This window comes from Amia ocellicauda, unplaced genomic scaffold, assembly GCF_036373705.1.
Source record: "Amia ocellicauda isolate fAmiCal2 unplaced genomic scaffold, fAmiCal2.hap1 HAP1_SCAFFOLD_101, whole genome shotgun sequence".
NCBI classification, from domain to species: domain Eukaryota; kingdom Metazoa; phylum Chordata; class Actinopteri; order Amiiformes; family Amiidae; genus Amia; species Amia ocellicauda.
Genome location: NW_027102666.1, coordinates 243,095 through 252,587, shown reverse-complemented (window position 1 = coordinate 252,587; position 9,493 = coordinate 243,095). Strand labels below are relative to the sequence as shown.

Genomic DNA, 9,493 nt, shown 5'->3' with positions numbered 1-9,493 from the left:
TTTTAAAAAGAATTATATAATTGGCATATAAATTAATAGAGCGGCTTTTTTTACCTTGAAAAAATAGATTTTGAACTAAATAAATAATACTTAAATTCCTATGATGAGTGTACTTTGTGAAAGCTTTTTCCACTTCACTGTTGTCACCGGCCTGCTCCATCAGGTCATCAAGGATCACTAGATTAGTTTGACCGGGCGGGAACAAGTCATCATCACACAACGAGGCGGGGAGACCTTGCACAAATTACAGATTATTTTTTTTCGAAGCCAAATCATCGTAGAGAGGTTGCCAGCAAGAGTAACACCACACTATGTTGTCAAGAGCTTGGGACACGGTTGCGTCCACATCTTCTATGATGTTCTTTATAAGATAGCTCTTCCCCGAATTGGAGGGACCGGCTATAATACAGGAGAAAGGGTGTTGAAGTCTGTTATCAAAACCACCACTAATATCCATAAGGCAGAGTGGTATAATCAGTCTTCAAGACTCTTTTATTGTACACCACCCTGAACCGTTTGTTTAGTGATCTATTTTCCAACGTGTACCCCTTTTTATTGCGATAGATATGATTTCCGGCTGTAATAATCTCACGAGGAGGCGCGTCTTTCTCGGTTACAAAACTTTCTACCAGGGTCGTCAGAGACTTGATGTTAATGAGCTTGTTGTTACAATGGTTCAGAGTGAAACCCTTAACTTTCATACAGGTCTTACCCGCAGCCGTTCTGTATGCGTCTTAGGACCCCCTGAAACAAACTCCACTATGTGGTCCTGAGGATCTAGTTCGCTCGTTAACTCCCCAAGGTAGTCCCCGAGGGGAGGGACCCAATCCCCTGGCCTGGTGACAAAGATTACAGAGTCAGTATCATGATAGAGCGTGCGTTCCTGCAACTGATCCATTAAGTTGTACAATTCAAGCCGGGCGTAAGCCGTGGTAAAAACCGCTATGAAAACATTAACGTTCCCCTGTTTGGTGGGGAAATCTTTAGGGGCCCTCCACTGGACCTGTGCCACGTGGTCATTTAAGAATTGAAAGTGTGATACTGCATGTTGTTTGGAAAACGTAAATTCTATAAACTGTTCAGGGGTTTTAATCAAGGTTGTGTTTAGACGGTAATTTCTTTCCCCAAACTTACCCCACAGACTGTTTAAAATCAGTTTGGACATTTGTCTCTTGGCGGGGTTTACAGTTATGTTCCCCGGCTCTAGACGGATCCCTTCCTTTTCAAAATATTGATGAACGTATCGCTCTTTGGCCGCGGAGTCAACACACCATGAGGGATAGCCCGATGCCTCCTGTTTCCCTTTCAGATGGGTCATAATGTAATCAGCAAAAAGAGTATCAGATTTTTCAGAAAAATGCCAAACCTCATACACCTTACCGACTCTGTAACCTTTCTACACCGCCTTGTCAAGCTCAATGCTACACCAGACACCCGTCAGCGCTCTATCTTCATCACTGTGCAGACAAGAGGTAGTTTGATTTTCAGTTTCCACACACGTTCTACACAGAGGGAACATCAATTTTCCCGAACACCTGTAAGGCAACACGGGTAAAAACAGCTCGCGAGGAGGGTACATGGTGACTTTGATCAAACCAAAGTAATGTCCAATTTCGAGAAAGTCACGATAAACAATGGTTGGACGCCCCACCGGGTACATTTTGGTCTTGTTGACATAAGGGTACAGACTGGTGAAATCATAGTAATCTACTCTCTCACCCTCCTTTACCTCATAATGTAAACAGAGGGCGTTGGTTCGACCCCCAAATAACGCATCCCGGGGCTCTAGACGTTCAGGAAAGTCCAAGGTTTCCATAAACCGTTGTACCCCCGCTTCCTGTTGCTTCAGGGTCGTCCACTCGTGTTTCCAAATCACCAGCACGTTCAAACCATAGGTGTTTTTTAAAGTTTCAATTCGTTCCTGGAAATCATAGTACATATCACCGCAGAGTTTTTGTGTTACGGGGTTAAAGGTGTTTGGGTCGAAGCACTGAGGACAGCCATGGTAAATACAACCTGCAAACTCATAAGCGGTACGCCGCCCGAACACGTCGCTAAAACCGTCTAAGTAGTAAGGCCCCATTTTGACTTCCCCTTGATTTAAAGCATGTCTGATGAAGATGTTATCCCGGGCACTCAGGTATTCCAGCCACTGTATGGAGACAGTCGAAAAGTTCTTTTGTCTAGCACGATAGTTGTCAGAAGTGGTGACCGCTATAGTGTTTTTCTGCAAGAAATTGGACCGATACATTTTCATGCAGAGAGACGTTATGGTCACACTTTGCAAAGGGTCGAGACCCGATGTGTTGATAACCTCGGCGCGGAAACGCACACAGGCTTCTTTAAGGATCACCACATCATTTTTACAATAAGCGGCCATCTCTTCTCGGAAATCAAAAACACCTCCCTTAACCGTATTGTACCATTTAAAGAATTCCTCCCTCTCATGAGACATCATAGTATCAACCCCATAATAAGAGGCGGGCGGGTAGGACCCTCGATAATTTTGAGTGTCCTTAGTATTAAAAAAATGGCAGAACCAACCTTTCTTCTGAGCCTCAAAACCCAGAGCCTTAGGCAAAGCGCTCAATTTCATGGGGAGGAAATTTAACGAGTCTATGTAACGTTAGTTGAAAGCTTCGTCGGTGAAACACATGATCTTGCTACCCTGAGCTATTATTTTTGGGGTCACCCCATTTTCCACCAGATACTTCATCAAAATGTAAGAATCATAACCCTTAGCATTGTGGGCAACAAATGTGTAATTGAGGTATTTTGGACCGCGATACCGCGTAAAGAAATCCCTGACACAACTCTCACCGCTAGCTGACCACTCACGATCCAACATGTCAATACAGTGTATATAATTAGCAACGTGGACCCCGTTTTCTTGCCGGCATTCAAAATCAAAAAAGACATACCGTTGTGCGGCGGCTCCTTTTTAACCGGCTGAATAAAGCACTGGTGTTCGGACCCCGGGGTTAAATCAGCATTACAGATCCTGCATCTCGGCTCCAGACATTTGTGTGGTTTAACCTCATGAAAACGGTACTGGAGGCAACACTGCGGGCAATATTTAGTTTGATCACAATAACTCAGTTTTTTAACCCCCTCAGCAGCGGCCCTCTGTACCTTATGCTCGGAAAAACAGAACGCTGAGAGACAAATCCTTAAGCAATCTTTACATCGGATGGTAGGGGCCAAATCCTTATGACATTGCGGATTGAAACAGACGTTACAGTAACCGTCACAGTGGTGCTTAAGCTTATCATTGAAGGCCTTATAACACCAATGACAAACATACGAACAACCCAAAAAAGCCGTCAAACTCTTTATTCCAAAGTAATGACTATCACTTAGGAAGAGAAACAGTGTCTGTGTATGGGTTTCAGGATGTGTCTGAAATTTCACAAATACTTCCTTTACCTCACAACGGTACCACACAACAATTTTTAAAGACAACAACTCCTCAAACTTGGTGATGTCTGAAAAGGCAACCATCTGTTGAGAGTTTAAGCCGGCCCTCTGATGAAGCATTAAAGCCTCTTGCAGAGCTTGGGGTTCAGGCATGTCGGGGGTGAGTAGTTTTATTAAACTGTAAGCAAAACAGAGCTTATTGTCCCCACTGGAACTCACCACTAATTGCCTGAGCTTGGTCCTAATTATGTCGTTCTTCAAGCATTTCGACAGTCTTCTAAGCGCCCCACCCTCAGGGTTACGAACCACATTCATTACCAGAGACAGACTTTCATCAGCTAAGATGGCTGCGTTACTTTGCAATAACGCTTCGATTTTAGCCAGACATCTAAATTATCTCCACTCAGCATTACAGATAGGTTGCTAAACAAATCATCCCCTCTGAGTTCTAACTGTACAACATCTCGAGGTCTGACCCTTTCAGCAACCTGTTCAAGCATTTTCTGCAAGGCCTCGTGTATGTTGACAAATATTTCTGCATAATTGTCACAATTTAAAAGTTCTGCAAAATTAAAACGCTGAATCATTTCAAAATTGTTATAGGCCGGTCTATCTATAATCACGGGATCACTGGTACTCTTGGACACATCATCATTTTGAACAAAGCCTTCACCCCCTACATTCTCACAGAGCATGTCCTCCACAGCCTTATCAGTCTCAGAACCCTCCACATTCCGAACACCCCCACTGCTGACATCTACAAAACCCCCTTTTTGAGGAGGCTCATTTAAAGCCTGTAAAAGTCCTTCAAAGATATCCAACCGGTTAATGTCAAGACCCTCCTCTATAGTGATGGCTGCTTCTGCCGCCATCCTGTGTTCTAATTGTCTCAAATCATTTATAATAGGGGCAGAATTTGGTCGGGGTAGCTCCTCCAAAGCCTCCACCATTTCAAACAAATCGGGGTGAACTAGGGGGTGAGCCTCTATAAGCGCTACCGGTGGGAGGTGGTTATTTAGATCATTGACCATCTGTAACAGGTCGGGGTTCACCGGTAAGTCTGTTAATTCACATTCTATCGGTGGTAATTGGGGGTTATTTAAATCATTTATCATTTGTAATAGTTCCAGGTTCATTGGGACATCAGAGGAGTTCACAACAGGGCCGGGGATGTTCTCTCGGGAAGGTCTTTTTGGGGCCCTAGCTTGTTCATAATCCTTTAGTTTGTGAGTTCTTTTACCAAGTCAGGACATTTTTTAATTTATTTTTTATTTTTCCAACAACCCACAATAGTAAGGCGTTTTGTGTCTATTAAAACATTAAATACTGTACAATTCGTTAGTAAGGGTATTAATAAGGGTGTTTTGGCTCTCTATCACCAGGTTTTGCCCCACTAACACAAGTCTTTGATTTTGTAACAAAGTATGTAGCAACTCATGCCGACCTTCAGGAAGTAGCTCCGGGGGCTGGTGGCCTGGCTCAGCTTCAAAGGATGGTCGCTCCGGTAAATCTCGGTAGAAGGAGGCAGGGAGCGAGCGTATACTCATGGACGGAGACCAAGAAGGCCTTTGCGGTGACACCCTGGCCAAGCGCGGGGAACTGTTCCGCGTTTCTGTAGCCAAGAAATGGGTCTGGGGGAACGATGTTGAAACCAGGCCGTCGTTGGGTGGTGTGTCAGCCCTGACTGACGGCGACCCATGAGGTTGTTGGATGCCTCTATTTGTTCCGCCCGACAATGCGGCGGGCTGAATCTGGGGTGTTGAATTACCCCCAGAAGGCTGTGGCCTGAGTAGATGTTGGGGGGTCTCCAAGACCACCGTGGGGGATCCACTCGGTGATCTCACCGGGGAAGATGTTTGATCCCACTTAGACGGGGTAATTGTTCTCAATAGCTCATCCACAGAATGACTATCCCAAGAGTCTTGGGAAGAATAAAAATATACATTACATTTACATCTTTAAACGGCGACAAAAATCAAACTTAAAACAACATGTCCAGGACATTCAAAACCTTTAGCTTTTTTAGACCTTTGAAAATAGCCTTAGACATTCTCTACAACGCAATATTATTTACAGACAATATATTTATTAGGACTTGATAATAAATGTAAAACAGAGAAGCCGCTGTAAATAAACTGTTTCTTAAATGTTTCTTTAAAAACTGTAATATTGTTAATAAAACACACACACACACAACAACATTTCATTTTTAAACGAACCTTCCAAGTGTAAACGATTCCTGATCCCGGGACGTCCTGTTTCACAAACGTTTTCACGATCTGTTTAAATATTAAATACAATGAACACCTTCAAGCCTTTTCCTACAACCACTTTAAAACAGAAGTATAATAGCGGGAGATAAGCCAAACAACTTACTAAACCCTTTCGGACGGCTTTACTTCCTAACCAGACGGTACGGCAATCGGTCATTTCTAAACACGTTCCCCAGAAACAAGCCTAGACCTGTCTGGACTTCTAAAGATCTTTCCCAGAACCCCCCGCCCTACAGGAAACGGTCACCCATCGCTTAAATATTAGCCCTCAACGGGCAAACAAAGCCCTTTTAAAAACATTAAAGTTTGAAAGATCTTACTTACCTCCACAGAATAATCGTTTCTTATGTTTTTCGGCTGGTTTAGCTTTTTGCACCGCTGTGAAGGTAAGAGACATGTTTAACCTTTAACCACACCGCTTTATAAAAAGCTTTAACCTCTTACAGGCTGCAGATATATACTCACAGCTATCAGATACCGGGGCTGACGGCCTTTCAGATTCTTGAAAGGTTACGGTTCTCGAAGGTAAAACGAAACAAGCCCTCGATGTGGAAGGCCTTTCGTTGTCTCGAACCACATTTCTTAATACTGTTAGACAGGATAATTTTTTTAAATTAACAAAACTGGACTCAAACATCTTACAGAATCGTTATACAAACAAACAGGGGTTTAGTTCTTACCCGGTCGGCAGACAGCCTGTCTAGGGATAACCACTTCTCTTGGTCGATCCTCGGAGACATTAATCACAGGCCTTTCGATAGTTTCTGTGTAATTAAAGAGACCGGCATTAATATATATCAAAACGTTTTCATAACTCTAATGAGCCGCTTCAAAACCACACACACCCATGCATAAGAACCCATGAGCGCAAACACAAAAATCTTACCGTCGTTGTTCCAGATGATCTCCTCAGCGTTGGGAATGAACTCCTGTTGACTGGCTGAAAAATAATTTTACAGAACTTAAAACAGATGTTATAGCCTTATTTACAATACATGCACACAACACGCTCTGAGTCAATGAAAATAATCTGAAGACTTGCCTAAAAACTCGTTTAAATCGAATCGCTGATGTTGTTTCCGGACATTGTTGATCTTTAGTCTTAAATCGAAAGGTAAGTATGAGTCTGTCGAGCTGAAGACCAGACCTTCATACTTATACTGATGGCCACATGCCGGATCTGCTTGTAAGGCATTGTTCTGGTCTGGCCTTTGTGCCGCCCTGTTACCAATTAACATATCAAAACCAACCAATAAAATGACACTGCATCAAATTTCAAATAGAAACCAAGATGGAGACGATCTCTCTCCTCTCTACTCTAAACTTTTATTAGAACCTTTTGGTCTCTCAAAAAAACATTTTTAAGCATCAAGACCTATAGTCAACAACCACTAAGAATATTTCAGGCCTTTATAAGCACTAAAAAACAACCTGAGCCTAGAAAATAACTATAAAGATCTAAAATAACTAGCGCTTTTACAGTGATTTTTTTTTATTTTTATACCGATGCTTTGTTTGGTATTAAACAAGTCACAAACTACTCAGAACAGCGTTTATCCCCGCAAAAGAGATATTTGGGTTTATTTTACAAAGCTTATAAATTATATAGGTTAAAAGTATTCTGAATGTTTTGATATCACACGCCATACCAACTGTTGTCTTCTACACCTTACGGTAGCAACAAATCTAACTACTGCTTTACTTTAACAATAATAATGACGGCGACCACGATGACAACAAGAACAACAACAACAAGAACAACAACAACAACATCATCATCATCATCATCATCAGATTTTAATTAAAAGTGGCTACACCAGCGTTTACAATTTCAACCTGTCGACGGACGGACGCTCTGAGTGCATCGATTTCGGGACACTTCGGAAACTCTTTCAAAGGCAGGACGACCTGCGCTCTGACAGTGCCTGCGTTTAGCCCTACAAGGTGATGCTGAATGGCTTGTTCAAACGGCTGGTGGTCTTCCGTCACCACCAGACTATCAGAGCTATACTGCGCCTTCAACTACATAAGAGTAACAGCAATGTCGCCGATCCTGCTACGGTCGTATTGTAACAGCAACAACATGTATCGATTTTAAAAGTGTCAGTTCCAGTGCCTCGCAAAGCTACCCTTCTGCGATTGTTTGTTCTCAAGGTCAGGATTTCTTGCCACTCCGAGGAAGAGAAAGCGACGGCCGGCCTTGGGGCAGAGAGATGGCGACGGGTAACACGGCACTGGCACGCGTGCACCGCGGGTTGTTTCCGCCCGGTTTCGAACCAGGGACCTTTCGCGTGTGAGGCGAACGTGATAGCCACTACACTACGGAAACCGACCCGTCCTGGTGTTTCAAATGGCTCCCATCGAAGCCGGCTGGTAAAACGCGCACAGGGGTTTCCCGTGGGCCAGCCTGTGAGATAAAGGTTTCTATTTTCACTGACCTATTTTGCATTGCTAAAGGGCACATCAGGACACTTTGGAAACTCTTTCAAAGGAAGAACGCCCTGAGCTATGACAAGACTTACACTTACCCTAACAAGGTGATGCTCAATGGCTTGTTCAAACAGCTGCTGCTCGTCTTGTGCCACCATCAGACAATCACAAAGCTATTGTGCCTTCTACACCTTACGGTAGCAACAAATCTAACTACTGCTTTACTTTAACAATAATAATGACGGCGACCACGACGACAACAAGAAAAACAAGAACAACAACAACAACAAGAACAAGAACAACAACATCATCATCATCATCATCATATTTTAATTAAAAGTGGCTACACCAGCGTTTACAATTTCAACCTGTCGACGGACGGACGCTCTGAGTGCACCGATTTCGGGACACTTAGGATACTCTTTCAAAGGCAGGACGCCCTGCGCTCTGACAGTGCCTGCACTTAGCCCAACAAGGTGATGCTGAATGGCTTGTTCAAACGTCTGGTGGTCTTCCTTCACCACCAGACTATCAGAGCTATTGTGCCTTCTACACCTTACGGTAGCAACAAATCTAACTACTGCTTTACTTTAACAATAATAATGACGGCGACTACGACGACAACAAGAACAACAAGAACAACAACAACAACAACATCATCATCATCATCATCATCAGATTTTAATTAAAAGTGGCTACACCAGCGTTTACAATTTCAACCTGTCGACGGACGGACGCTCTGAGAGCACCGATTTCGGGCACTCCAATGAAGAAAAGCCACCCACCGCCTGCGGGGAACCACGAGGGCAAGCAGGACGAAAAGGGCCGGCCCAAAGCAGGCTGTTTCCGCCCGGTCTCGAACCGGGGACCTTTCGCGCGTTAGGCGAATGTGATAACCGCTACACTACGGAAACTGACAACGCCGCCTCTTGCTTCAAACGGTTACCGTTGGAGCCTGCTGGTAAAACGGGCTCAGGCGTTTCAGGTCGGCTAGACTGTGAGATGGCGTCTGAAGTGCCGCGAAAGGATGCCATTTTCACAGACCTGTTTGGCATTGCTAAAGGGCACATCAGGACACTTCGGAAACTCTTTCAAAGGCAGGACGCCCTGCGCTCTGACAGTGCCTGCACTTAACCCAACAAGGTGATGCTGAATGGCTTGTTCAAACGGCTGGTGGTCTTCCGTCACCACCAGACTATGAGAGCTATACTGCGCCTTCAACTACATAAGAGTAGATAGTAGGGTTTTTTGGGCGCGGCCTATTTTGTTATGACGTATGCCCTAAGCTTATTAATATTCCTACGTCATAATTGGGGGGCGTGATTTTAGGTAGAGTTATTTCCTTAATTATTCCTACGTCATATCCGTCAGAA

The 9,493-nt window shown here is 43.9% G+C and overlaps 2 non-coding genes across 2 annotated transcripts; both read right to left on the bottom strand.

Moving 5' to 3' along the window:
* Positions 1-7,946: 7,946 nt before the first annotated feature.
* On the bottom strand, positions 7,947-8,019 carry trnav-cac (transfer RNA valine (anticodon CAC)). Its single transcript has one exon. It is a non-coding gene; the product is annotated as a tRNA-Val (tRNA).
* Positions 8,020-8,961: 942 nt separating this feature from the next.
* trnav-aac (transfer RNA valine (anticodon AAC)) lies at positions 8,962-9,034 on the bottom strand. The gene has a single exon. It is a non-coding gene; the product is annotated as a tRNA-Val (tRNA).
* Positions 9,035-9,493: the final 459 nt, after the last annotated feature.